General features: G+C 36.8%; 1 protein-coding gene across 7 annotated transcripts in view; it reads right to left on the minus strand.

Moving 5' to 3' along the window:
- Window positions 1–14,870, minus strand: part of LOC127840125 (uncharacterized) — a 49,564-nt gene that overhangs the window by 3,861 nt on the left and 30,833 nt on the right. The window contains exons 4-11 of one of the 7 annotated variants that reach the window (XM_052368597.1): window positions 14,715–14,772; window positions 10,959–11,088; window positions 8,194–8,353; window positions 5,236–7,070; window positions 3,357–3,562; window positions 2,381–2,601; window positions 1,780–1,892; window positions 371–581 (exon numbers count right to left, since the gene is read on the minus strand). The gene's annotated coding sequence lies outside the window, so the exon portion shown is untranslated. Of the gene's footprint in view, window positions 1–370; window positions 582–1,779; window positions 1,893–2,380; window positions 2,602–3,137; window positions 3,563–5,235; window positions 7,071–8,193; window positions 8,354–10,290; window positions 11,089–14,714; window positions 14,773–14,870 lie in introns of all 7 variants that reach the window. The other 6 variants (XM_052368599.1, XM_052368595.1, XM_052368601.1 and 3 more) reach the window with 6 other exon arrangements.

A 14,870-nucleotide genomic window follows, 5' to 3' on the forward strand; every position in this document is an offset into this window, starting at 1 on the left:
TTGAAGTATGACCATTTTATTACCAAACAATTTGGATTAAGATTTGATGAAGATACATTTTGCGATTGGACTCAAATATCTTTTGAGAAGTAGTAAAAAGGGTTTGCCACCATGCACCCACATTTTACTTTTGTCTCAAAATTCCACTCATGTAAAAGAAAAAGCACCAAAAAACACAAGTAAGCAAGTTCACAGTTTGGCAATATCTTTGTTTTATTCACACTAGAAGCAATACTTTTCGAGTTTAGACTTGACATAAAAATTCAACAGCTGGATGCACATATGGACGGACACAGGTAAATGTACATGCACCTACACATCTGTGAACTTGGAGGCATGGTAAAAACATGCACACGACTTAAACACTCACCTGAGGTTCGCTCTGCATGATCTTTACAGACCGAGGGTCCTGCACCATGGATAAACCAGAATCTTGAGATGATGACTGCCACTGGTTCATGTTCTGTTATGATGTTCATAGACGGAGGGTTCCACACCATAGAGATGCCAGTAACTCGAGATGATGACTGTTGCTGGTGCAAATGCTTCAAAAAAAGCTCAACGCTTTGATATCAGGGATTCTGCAATTAAGTATGTCATGTGTCAATTAAGACAACTATTTTTAAGAATTAACTAGCATTTCATAAAAATTATCAAGTATCAAAATGCGGGTTCAACCCTGGCAACACAATACTCTCTCAAGAAGATATTAACTTTAAATAAACTTGAGCTTTGACACAGACGTGACGAACTCCCCCACCTGAAGAGCGGATGAAAATAACTTGAAATAGGGAACACCATGCTGAATGTGTAAAACGCACCCATGACCCTGTGACCTAGTTTTTCGCACGGCATGGCCCATGTTCGAACATGACCTAGAGATCATCTAAATAAAACTTCTGCCCAAGTTTTTTGAAGAGGGGATGATAAGTGCTTGAAATGGAGAGCGGAGACCAAACTGAAAGTGTAAAACGCATTAAGTGACCCCATGACCTAGTTTTTGGACCAGCATGGTCCATGTTCGATCATGGCCTAGAGATTATCTATATAAAAAGCCTGACCAAGTGTGGTGAAGAGCGGATGATAAGTAATCGAAATAGAGAGCGGACACCAAACTGAATGTGTAAAACGCACTAAGTGACCCCGTGACCTTGTTTTTTGCCCTCATGGCCCATGTTCAAACTTGGCCTAGAGATCATCTAGATACAACTTTTGACCAAGTTTGGTGAAGATTGGATGACAACAACTTGTATTAGAGAGCGGACACTTAATACGGACAGACCGACAAACAGACTGACAAGTACACTCCTGTATACCCCCCTAAACTAAAAGGTACGAACAGCACTAATCCCTCTTTGTAATTCAATGTTAGTTTAAGAACCATATTTACAGTTCATATGGAACATGATTTTGTAAAGAGTGAAAGAGTCAGATATGTTGGTACCTGCTGAGAAATTGTTTGCTGTTGTTGTTGTTGTGGTTTTGAGTTTAATATAACTCTAGATGTTAAATTTTAAATGCAAATTTGAGGGTTTAGCTTTGAACTTGTGCACTGTCTTCACATTTCTTTATAAGATAAAGTAGTTTGTGGCTGAACCCTTAAACTTAGATTAGATAAACTGGTCAATTTATTGAAGAGCATAAACCCCAGTTTGTATTGGGTTTTACCTATAGGGTATTTGTGAAAACTTTATTGCATCAAAAGGTTTAGGCTATTACAACTGGGTCTCCTGAATGCTTTGCCACAGTGGCCAGTTTTGCAATGGCAAGGTGACTTACCTATTGATATGCAGAGTTTGATAATGTGAACATCGCTCACTGGGCTTGAACTTGTGAGTATAAAGCCTTTGTGAACAGATAGAGAAACCTTAGGGCATCCAAGGAATGTGTCCCTGTAAACAAAAAAATGGCATCAGTTATATAAGAAGTAAATCAATGTCGTTTGAGTGATAACAATATTTAAGAAATAAAGTATGTTTGAAGGATCTTGATACAAATGGGCTTTAAACTAAACACTTGATACAAACATAGCCTTCTATATATTGTACACTTGATACAAACATTTTGTGTCCCTCTGGAACTAATATTTATTATTATAATAAGTTATGTGCAACACTAGAAAGGTGGGACGGACATAAGGATGAAAGTAAGGACGGGTAGAATTGCAGACAAGTACACATGTGTACGCCTCCCCCCCACTGAGCCCTTTCAAGGAAATACAAATGGCGGCTATTATAAATATTTAACACTTACATAAATGATTTGTTTAAGTTAGCAGCCAGGATAGAGTTTTATCAATATTTAACACAAACTGTTTGAATTAAAATTTGGAGTGAAACACTGCACGTTATAAATAGTTAATTACATGTACATTACCAACCTACATGTACCTTATTGACAAGGTAAACTTGGCCCCTGGCCAAGAAAGTATGGAGCCCCAGGTTCAGAGTGGCTCCACCCTGCGGGTAGGTATAGTTGAGCATTTGCCCCAAGGTCCTGGGCCAGGAAGTGTCACTGGGCGTCTGGGACCAGCTCACCATACAGCCTGTTGTTCAGCTAGGTACCGATCTATGATTGCATAGGTTCCTGTAGGAACAGGCTCTTAAAACAAAATCCAAGAATTTAAATAAACGTTGAAAACAAATGACGAAGACTTTTAAAATGAGCTGAAGGCTTTTACATAATTATTTTACTAAAATTAAATATAATTTAATAATTCTATTAAAGCAGATTTTTATGCAAGGATAAACTTTTGGTTCAGGGGCTTAATTTGGGTTCGAAATTATACAAAACTTAATGCCCTTACCTTCTATGATTAAAATTGATATCAGATCAAGTGCTATTTGCATTTTACTTACTAAGTGTGATCAATGTAAAAGCACATAATTCCCATTTTATGCTAGGAACTTTTCAGGCACATAAAATACTGATGTAAAGTGAAGTATACGAGTCTCATTCTGGGAAATTAGGGCTTAATGTATGTGCAGTCTGCACAGGCTAATCTGAGATGACACTTTAATAAGACTATGACACTTTAATAGGACTTTATGTATGTGCAGTCTGCACAGGCTAATCTGGGATGACACTTTAAGCACAAACATGAAGCCCCATATCCCAGAACACCCCTAAGATACTACTTATTTTTCTTGTTGCTGCTGCTGCGACTGGGCCATGGACAGAGATGGAGCGAGTCCTGACGCCGAAGTCGCCACCCCAAACCCGAGAATTGCCAACAACAACTGTTGTTGAATGGCGTCAATCGCAAACTGCTCTCCAGGCCTAAGGTTCACATTATTCGAGAACAACATAATGAGGTCAGTCACATTAACGGATGTGTCACGCAATGCCTGCTCTACCTGTTGGATCAGATCGTTTCAGTTTGAGCGACTTGTCCGGCCTAATTTGTCGACGCCCATCATCCAATTGTTGCTAAGCGACATCCATGCTGAGACGGAAGTCGAACTCACCAAGGCTCTGTTGGAAGTGTTGATGAAGCCAACATGGGAGGAGATATTGATAGGAGGCTTGGTAGTCTGACGCAAGATGTCTTCGTGCTGAATTTCTTAATAACGTAGAATCAATTTTTACGCGCACCAACTTGAAATTGGAATTTTTGGTTTTGTAGCAAGGTGTTATACATGTGTTGTGTATTTATTTTTTGTAAATCAAAAACAGGCATAACTTGAGCAATTTAGAATGTGAGATAGTACACCTTTAATTGTGTGACTATAGAACTTTAAATTTGAGACTACATAATTTTAAATGTGATACTCAGCAATTTAAAATGTGAGACAACACAACTTTAAATGTTACAATCTACGTACTAGTATTTAAGTGTGAGTCTGCACACCTTTAAATGTGACAGTTTATGACTTATACCTGAGACTTAACAACTTTAAATGTGAGACAATACAACTGTATGACATTTAATAAGAAACAATAGATGTGAGTTCAAAATAGTAATTAAACTTAGTGAAATAAGCAAACTAGAGCTTTGTCACAGATGTGACGAATACCCCCACAAGCCCCATTGATACATAATATTTTGCATGTCGTCTTCACAAAAACAGCGGGCACCATGCTCAATTTTTAAAATGCACTAAGTGACCCCTTGACCTAGTTTTTCACCCAGAAAGGCCCATGTTCTAACTTGGCCTTAAGATCATCTCCATAAAACTTCAGACCAAGTTTGGTGAAGATCGGATGTAAACTACTTGAATTAGAGAGCGGACAACATGCTGAATGTTAAAAATGCACAAAGTGACCCGGTGACCTAGTTTTTAAGGCCCGAAATGGGCCATGTTCAAACTTGTCCTAGAGATCATTTAGAAAAAACTTGTGACCAAGTTTGGTGAGGATTGGATGAAAACTACTTGACTTAGAAAGCGGACAACATGCAGAATGTTAAAAACGCACCAAGTGACCCCGTGCCCTAGTTTTTAACCCGACTAGGCCCATGTTCGAACTTGGCCTAGACATCATGTAGATACAACTTCTGACCAAGTTTGGTGAAGATCGGATGAAAACTATTTGAATTAGAGAGCGGACACTTAATACGGACCGACAGACAGGCCGAAAGACCGACAGACAAGTTCACTCCTATATTCCCCCCTAAACTTCGCCTGTTATTCTGATAAAAAACTTTTATATGTGCTATAACTAGGGACTAGCTTTGTGCAGAGTTTATTTCAACCATTTTTGGATTGGGACAATTCGTAAAAAATCATAGTGTTTTGAATTTAATTGGGAAAATGGTTGTAAATTTTGCTAAACATAATTTAAAAAAATAGAATAAGTGCTATCAAGATAATTGCACAAAGGTTCAACTTATAGAGCTGCATAAGGAAACAAACTCAATTTGTAACCTATTAAAACATTGTTTGGGGTCAAATCTTGAATTGAGAACTTTAGCCAGTAATTATGGAAAAAATAAACTGTTTAAGATTAGGAATGGGACTCAATTTTGGCCCCAATTTCGACAAAATGAATAACACTGTATGATCTTACCTGAAGCTCAAGAAGCTGAGCTGATATGCTGGCCTCGGGATATTGCCAAAGGCTGAATTTGAGTTCTGATTAATTCAATGTTGCAACCTATCAAAACATTCTTTTTCTTCCAGGAAACCATGAATTGAGAACTTAAGCCAGTAATCATGGATATAGACTTTTTGAGATGAGAATTGGGCTGAATTTCGGCCCCTATTTCAACAAAATAATTAACACGTAAGGTCTCACCTGAAGCTCAAGAAGCTGATATGACATGCTGGCCTTGCTGATATTGATAAGAGCCGAGTTTGAGTTCTGCTTTCTTCAGGTTGAGAGTCGAAGGGCGTACTGGACCACACAACAAAACTGCTGTTATTTTTCAAAGCCTTCTCTTGCATCAATTCAATGCGAGGCCTTTTAGGCTTGGAGTGCTAAGTCCTCATACCAAAACCAGACATGTTCACTTTAAGCACCTTGTTCACAATAGTGGGCGTAATTCGGGCTGTGGCACACCCCATGGATGTATGGATCTCTTAATGTTTACAACAAGGTCTTTACTGCCTTTCTGTGTCATCATGGATGTATTGTGCTCTGGGTGTTTACAACCAAGTCTTTACTGTCTTTCTGTGTCAGCATGGATTTATCGTGCTCTGGGTGTTCACAGCATAGTCATGACTGCCTTTCTGTTTCCGCATGGATGTAATGTGCTCTGTGTTCACAGCCAAGTAATTACTGCCTTTCTGTGTCAGCATGGGTGTATCGTGTTCTGTGTTCACAACCAAGTCATTACTGCCTTTCTGAGTCAACATTGATGTATTGTGCTCTGGGTGTTTACAACCAAGTCATTACTGCCTTTCTGTGTCAGCATGGATGTATTGTGCTCTGGGTGTTCACAGCGTAGTCATTACTGCCTTTCTGTGTCAGCATGGATTTATCTTGCTCTGGGAGTTCACAGCATAATCATTACTGCCTTTCTGTGTCAGCATGGATATATCTTGCTCTGGGTGTTCACAGCATAGTCATTACTTCCTTTCTGTGTCAGCATGGATGTAGCGTGCTCTGGGTGTTCACAGCATAGTCATTACTGCCTTTCTGTGTCAGCATGGATGTATTGTGCTCTGGGTGTTTACATCATAGTCATTACTTCCTTTCTGTGTCAGCATGGATGTAGCTTGCTCTGGGTGTTCACAGCATAGTCATCACTGCCTTTTTGTGTCAGCATGGATATATCTTGCTCTGGGTGTTCACAGCATAGTCATTACTTCCTTTCTGTGTCAGCATGGATATATCTTGCTCTGGGTGTTCACAGCATAGTCATTACTGCCTTTCTGTGTCAGCATGGATGTAGCATGCTCTGGGTATTCACAACCAAGTCATTACTGCATTTCTTTGTCAGCAAGGATGTAGCGTTCACTGGGTTTTCACCACCAAGTCATTACTGCCTTTTTGTGTCAGCATGGATGTATCGTGCTCTGGGTATTCACAACCAAGTCATTACTGCCTTTCTTTGTCGGTAACATTGCCAAAAGTCTGTTCTATTATGATATTTTGGCCGCTGAGAGGACAATCTGGGGCAGTCCGTAACCCTATTGTCGTCCAAACTATCAACAGCAGAAGCATCCCACTAGGAAAGCTTACGCTTTTATTGTTCCTTGATTTTCTCCCGTCCAATTTCTGTTTGTCCCATAAAGATTGGAACAAGTTATTGAACTTTTTATTCTTCAGGATATTTGTTGTGATGTCCAACAGCAACAACTGACTGTGAGCGTTACCATAACAACAGCTATAACTTTTCGTGTTTGTAAAACTCGTCCCTCTCAGGCCCACGCGGAACTCTAGCTTAACAGAACTACCCAGGCTTATGTGTGGACAACTTGACGTGGGCATTGTGTTTGTTCAGACCAGAATCATGCTCAGAATTTTCTGCAGAACGGAGTTATTCAACGATGCTGACTTTTTGAGTCAGGAGGTCAAGGGGGAGGAGTTAGAAGTCAGGGTAGGGGAAGGGTCGTTCTGGACTGGGGCTCCTGCAGGCGGGACTCGTGCGGTTGCTGGGCCAACTCGATATCAATGCTGGTGCTCTGCTGAAAACAACAACAACACAGTGGGTGATAGGAACTTGTAACAAATTATATTATTATCTATATCTATAACAAACTATGCCTCTTGACAGGTTGTGAAGGTTTTCAACAACATGAATTTCTAATCTGGCATTTTATTGGTTCCTTGTTTTTAATAGCATAAAAATAAATACAATTAAGTCATTTTGTATTAAAACAAGAAAAGTGTTGGCTAATGCTATACTTATCTGTACATTTATATCTATTATCTTTACTCCATTTTCAGAGATGTATTTTCATAAGCCAATATGCGGATCACTAATGTCAGAAAGTGTCGTCCCAGATTAGCATGTGAAATTCACATAAGCTAATAAGGGAGGGTACTTTCTGACTAGACTGGATTTTCATAAAGAGGATTATTTGTTCAATGAAAAATACCTTTAAGAGGAAAGTGTTGTCCATGATTAGCCTGTGTGGACTGCACAGGCTAATCTGTGACACTAATTTAAGCACATGCATTAGGCCCCATTTTTCCACATCACAGCTTATTTATCTATTAGCCAATTTTTTGCTGCATAACAAAAAGAAGGAAAACCATCTGGTTTAAAATTTTATATTTTTTAATTGTACTTATTCTATTTATCACATTACTTTTAAAATGCCATTAGATATGTTTTATTGTTAATATATATTTCAATAAATGAGAGGCAACAATATTAATATTTGGTTTAAACCTATTTATTTTAGCTCGATTGCATCGAAAGCCTAAGGCTTATATAAAAACGCTCTCGAGTCCGTTTCCTGGGCCTAGAACCAGTACTTGGTGTCTTTGGGGAAGATCTAAAGAACGCTCCCACGGTGGGGATCGAACCCGTGACCTCCCGGTCGCTAGGCGGACACCATATCCATTACACCACAGCGACCTATAATATTAATTAATATTAATATTTAAAAATAATATTAATGTCTCACCAACGTTGCAAAAAAAACACACACACATTTTATTTTACCATGCCTTTACAGATCTTTGATGGTTAAAATATGTTTAAATTCACACTAGAAAACAGTTTTAAAGTCAATCAACATGTAAGTTGTAAGACATAAAATAATAAATATAACATTAAACAACTGAAGGGCAACAACTCACTGCTGGTGCAGATCTACAGTTCTATCCCTTGTTAGTTTCAGCTAAAATGTCCTTCATGTTGCAATACAAGGACATGGAAAGGCTGTGTCACCCTCACATCACTGGACTTTGATTTGGCTGAGCCTTTCACTACTCCGTTGTCTTCTGTGCTTAGCAGTTGCTGTAACATTGAGAAAACCAATATGAAGTCTTTTGAAATAGTAAATTATTAATACACCAGCAATTTTTTTGCCAAATTGACAAAAGTATCTGTACCACACCAATGAGGAAAATTAGCGTAATAATATCAAACATCGGGAAAATTCTATCTTTTAATTTGGGAATTATAGGTCTTTTTAAATGCATGGAACTTAATAGCAAAAATCCAATCAAAATATATTCTTTGACATGCGTTTTTGTTGAAATGTTCAGTTTCAGTGCTCATTTTATTAGTCCACTTGCATATAAGAAAGTGCCTATTACGTGTACTTTATAAAGATGGAAAGAAAAGGCTTTTTTTCACATACACCTTGAAGTAAAAATTATGTTACAGGCCATTTGCCCTTAATAACTATCATATTACAATACTAGTTTGCCTGTACTTTGTTGACGCCTATAAATCTATACTTTCAAAGTTACCAATAACAAAACAATATTTTGTCCAAGTTATTTTAAACATTAACTGTGTTTGATATGATATTTTGTGAACAAAATACAGCTCAAAATTTTCAATTTTGTGAAAAAATGAGTAGCCAAATCTTAAAATGGCAAACTATGTTAAATTGGGAAATTGTGAGCTACTATTAGAATTGCTCAATATGTATGTTAAATTTGCATTTATATGTACACTGATGTCTAAATTACCAGTTTTCAGTCATTGTGGTTTTATACCATATTTGTTCTAATCAGAATTTACAAATACCAACAGACTGGAAGCAGACTAAACTTGAGCCATATTCAGGACAACTGGGCTTAATGAATATGTATAGGACCACATTTGCCTGTGCAGTCCACACAGGCTAACTTGAGACTACACTTTCCACCAAGACATGATTTTTGTTTAGAAATAATTTCTTTAAAGCGAAAATTTCCTCAAAAATGGAAAGCATTATCCCTGATAATTCAGAGTGCGCACTGCACAGGCTAATCTGTGGATGGTACATAACATGCATTAAGCACCCTTTTCCCATAACAAGGATCACCTGGTATCATCTTGTACAACTCTGTAACAGACTGTAGGGGGATTTACTTTGAGCCTCATACCGAGAAAACAGGGCTTTATAAATTGTGCACAAAGTGTCTGCCCAAATAAGCCTACGTAACAACTTAAAATGAAAGACTACATAATTTTTAATTTGATACTCGGCAACTTTAACTGTAAAACAATACAACTTTTAACATGACACTGAACAACTTAAAATATGAGACTGTACATATTTAAATGTGCACAACATATTACGGGAGACTAAACAACTTGCAATAGACAATACAACAAGTCATAAGACACAATACTGTAAGTATATGAGTACTTGATCAAACACGTATTGCCTATGGATTAGACAGAAATGCAAAAACAGATGAAAGTCTATGGTGAAATAAGTATATGATACTCTGTCTTGCTACCAGGGGCCATTATACTAGTAATTATAGCCTATTATGGTTAAATCTATTATATGTACGTGATATTGAATCGATACTAGTTGATGTCTACATTTATGCCATTGTTTTTGTAAGACAGACCTTAGATGTAAAGTTTAGTCACTGGCGTTGAAAGTGTGTGCATAAAGATATGAAAGCAGTATAGTGATTTTGTCTTTGCAAACATCCGGTTTCTAATTTAAATAAAAATCATATTAGATCATAATCAATTATACATGAACACAAATACTTAACAATTTAGAATTTTTTATTTGTATTTTAATTGTACTAAGTTTCAACTTATACAGCTTAATAAGGCAAGTAACTCATTGTTGCAACCTATCAAACACTTTTTTTGGCAAATATTGCATTGTAAATTTTAACCAGTATTAAATATTATTTTTTGTATAGAGTTTTTGAGGGATGGGGCTGAATTTAGGCCCAATCTTTGACAAAATTAATAACACTGTAAGGTCTCACCTGAAGCTCAGAAGCTGAGCTGATATGCTGGCTTCGCAGATATTGTTAAGGGCCAAGTTTGAGTTCTGATAAACTTCGGGTTGAGAGTCGAAGGGCGTACCTTACAACAAAACTGGTGTCATGTTTTTAAGCCTCCTTTAGTCTCAATTCAATGCGATGCTGTTTGGGCTCGGAGTGCAAAACCGGACGTGTTTACTTTTAGCAACTTGTTTTTAATAATGGGGGGAATTTGCGTCTGAGGTGCACCACATGAATATATTGTGCGCTGAGGACAGTCCGTAACGCTACTACTGTCCTAACTATCTACAGCAGATATTCTTCTGAATGAATCGTCTCGATTGTTCCTTGATTTGCTCCCGTTCCTCGCTGAATATATAGCTGTCTTATAAAGAATTAAACAAATTATTCAACGTTTAATCCTTCGTGAGATTCTTCATGATGTCCACAGCGAGAACTAACTGTTAGCGTTAACTGTTAGCGTTACCATAAGTACTGCTATACATCTCGCTTCTGTAACACTCATCCTACTCGGGCACTAGAGCTAAACAAAACTACTCGGGCTTGCTTGGGGAAATCTCGACACAGACATTTCGGTTGTTCATAACAGCGCGTGAAAACTTGACGTGCTGAGGATTTATTGCAGAACAGACTTGTGTAACGATGCTGACCATTTGAAGCCGGAGGTCCAGTGGGAGGAGCTAGGGATCAGGGGAAGACAAGGATCGTTTTGTTTTGGGGCTCCTGCAGGCCGGACTGGTGCTGTTGGTTGGCCAACTCGATATCAATGCTGGTGCTCTCCTGAAAACAACAACACTAGAGTGGGGGATATGAACTTGTAAAACATTTTTATATTACAATGTATAATACACTACATATATGCCTCTTGATTGGATGTGAAGGTTTTCAACAGCAAAACATAATTATCTGAATTTCTAATTTTGCATTCATTGGTGCCTTGTCCTAAATAGCAATTAATGAAAATTAATGCAATTAAACCATTTCGTATTAAAACATTAAAAGTGTTGGCTAATGCTTTAATAACCTGTAAATTAATAGATATTATTCTTACTTAACTTTCAGTGTAATTTTATAAGCCAAATTGCCGCTCATCAATATTAGAAGCTTTCATCCCAGATTAGCATGTGAAATCCACATAAGCAAATCAGGGAGGACACTTTCTGATGATACTGGATGTTCACAAAAGAAGATACTTATTTTCAACCAAACATACCTTTAAGAGGTAATTGTTGTCCCTAAGTAGCCTGTGCAGACTGCACCGGCTAATCTGGGACTACAATCTAAGCACATGCATTAAGCCCTATTATTTCACAGTGTGGCTCATTGATGATTTTAGCCAGTTTTTTTCCTGCATAACAGCAATAAAGAATGGACAATCATCTAGTTAAAAATAATAAATTGTTTATTGTACTCATAATCATTATCGGTTAACTTTTACAATTGTTTAACAGAGGTTTTACTGTTAATACAAGTTTCAACAAGCAAATTCGTCCAATTGATATCCCGGCGAATATGCTTCTGGACACATAAGTGTTATATTTATCACTCAAAAAAGCATTTTTAATAAAATACAAAGGGCCATAACTCTGTTATTTACATATGGTGTACAATGCCGTTTGGCGTGCATCATTCTCTTATCAATATATATACTCATACCAAGTTTCAATGCAATCCGCTAAAGCACTTCCAAGATATGGCTCCGAACGAATGGACGGACGGAAAGACAGACGGACAGACAACGCCAAAACAATATCTATCCACCTATGGCGGGGGATAATAATAAATGGGAGGCAACAACTTCATATTAATGTATTCCCAAAGTTACAAAAACACACACACCATTTTTACCATGCCATTACAGGTCTTTGGTGTTAAACTCTGTTTAAATTCACACTAGACAACAGTTCCAAAGTAAGCCATCATGTCATAAAAGTTGTTAGAAATATTACAAATTAATAAAATATGAAACAATTTAATGGCAACAACTCACTGCTGGTACATATTGACAGTTCTCTCCCTTGTTAGTGTAAGCTAAATTAATTAAAGGCCACAATATACTAAATGATTTCCCTATATAATTCAATGTAAAAGCGACAAATTAAAGAGAAAAAAAAAGCAACATTTAGAACATAGAGACCACCATGACCATACTTTTTCTGAAAGTTCATTCTAAGCTGAATCAATTTAAGCAATAAAAAAGATATGTCATGTTAAAACCAAACATTAACTTTACTCAAATCAAACTCTACTTCTTTTGCACCTTAAATTTTCCGGTCATTTTTTAGTGCAATGTAACTGTTTTCAGGTCAAACTTGTACTTAAGTCTCTAACTTTATCATATGTCAGGGATTAAGCAGTGAGCACCTTTTCTTTCCCTTCCAATATATCCATAAGATAAAGCCAGAACACCAGTCTAAAGTGTAAAACATGGCTTCGAGTAAAATATGATTTTTTTTAGAGAGTACAGCCCTACATGAAACTATTATTTGGTATAATGTAACCTATAAGACAACCTGAACTGTTTAAAACGCAAAAAATATGCACTTCCTTATCATTTTTCATCTATCCTCAATGTGTATGCCAAACTTCAGATTGATCTTTTACGTAGAAATGTTTGAACAATGAAAATTATTATAATAATGCCTGATAAGACATATGGCTTCCATTGTCGGTGCTTAGATTTATAAAGGGCTTTCAAGAGCAAATAATATTAACTTATATAACAGAATACAGTAAATATACTGTAAACATCTTATATGCTATATCGTAGAAGAAATATAATATTATTTAAACGTGTTTAAGCTTCTTTCAGTGCGAATTTGTGAGTTTAGAGTTGCTCAATACGAGATTCTGTACTTTTTATTATCCCCTGCCATAGGCGGAGGGATACTGTTTTGTGTCTTTCCGTCCGTCCGCCCGTCTGTCCGGAGCCATAAGTGCTTTGGCGGATTTCATTGAAACTTGGTATGAGTATGCATATGGATAAGAGGATGATCCACGCCAAATGGCATTGTACACCATCAGTTAATAATAGAGTTATGGCCCTTTGTATCTTGAAAATGCTTTTTGTGTGTCCGGAGCCATATTTTTGAAGTGCTTTGGCCGATTTTATTGAAACATGAATATATATGGATAAGAGGATGATGCACGCCAAATGGCAGTGTACACCATCTGTTAATAATGGAGTTTTGGCCCTTTGTATCTTGAAATATTGTTGTTTTGAGTGTCAAATATAATACTTTTGTGTCCAGAAGCATATTGGCATGTGCTATCAATTCAACGGATTTGCTTGTTTTAATTATTTTCCCATACAAATTTTCCAATTTAATTATTTTTCTTTACACTTTTCAATACTCGTTAACTCCATGAAGCAAAACGCATTTATTCCATGAAACTAACAAGAACGCATAATATCCCGTGAAAAAATGGTGGTTTTATGTAAATCATGCTCCTTTGTGATGGGGCCTGTTATGACTAAAAAAACAACACTGTATACACAATGAAAACTTAACACCTCCTCGCAAACAGACGGCATTAGATGGAATAGATTCCAATCAAATAGGTTTAATTAAATATCTCGCAGCTTTACAAAAACTCAAGGCCTGCATGGGGATGACAGAAATTATTGCGGTGTTGTGTTTCTGAGGTGTCTGTATCGGTAAGTTGGAAAGCATAGAGCTGGAGAAGGGTTTGAGTTATTGATCATCAAGTAAAATAAGTTGTACTGAAAACACGATATACACAAGAATAGACGCCATTTTACCTTCTGTGAAATCATATCATATCATTCTCGTCCACTTCACTTATTTATACACTGCAAAAACACTATTATTCGCGGGACATTATTTTTTATTGATTTTAAGGGTTGAACGATCCACAAATTAAATACAAACACACTGGAAAATAACTTACACAAATTCCATATTTATTGTTTTCAAACTGAGAAAGTCATGCATTAACTACCACGTCCATGAAAGTCTTTTTTTAACCACGAAATAACATGCAGACGAATATATATGATTTTACAATAAACAAACAATTTAAAAGGATATTTTACCTTTTGTTAATTCATACCATTCTTTTCCACCTCATCTTAATAAACAGGAAATACACAAGCAGGGCTTTTCCTTGAGTATTTATGGGTCTGTTAAACGGACCCATACCCAAAGCGTGTTATATGCTGTTCCTTATGAAAATCTTATCTCAATTATGTTTCAATTAGATCTAACAAAGTTTATAACTATTATAATAGGATTTTATTCCTATAATTTGAAGTATTATAAATACTTATATTAAATGTGTTTTCCCAAATCAATGGACTTTTAGCACGAAACAAATAAAATATCCCAAAATTGCATTTTTTCCCAAAGTGACCAAGAAAAGGCCTGACAAAGCGTCTCTTTTACCTTCTGCGTCATGCTTGTCCCCCACATCCTCAGCATCGTTGTCCCGACTCAGCAGCAACTGGAGCAGCAGAATAGCTTGATTTATTTCTTGTATGTATATTTAGGACTCACACACATTTATGTAAATGTAATAAAAATCAATAAGACATGTTCAAC

Source organism: Dreissena polymorpha, chromosome 7, assembly GCF_020536995.1.
Source record: "Dreissena polymorpha isolate Duluth1 chromosome 7, UMN_Dpol_1.0, whole genome shotgun sequence".
Lineage (NCBI taxonomy): Eukaryota > Metazoa > Mollusca > Bivalvia > Myida > Dreissenidae > Dreissena > Dreissena polymorpha.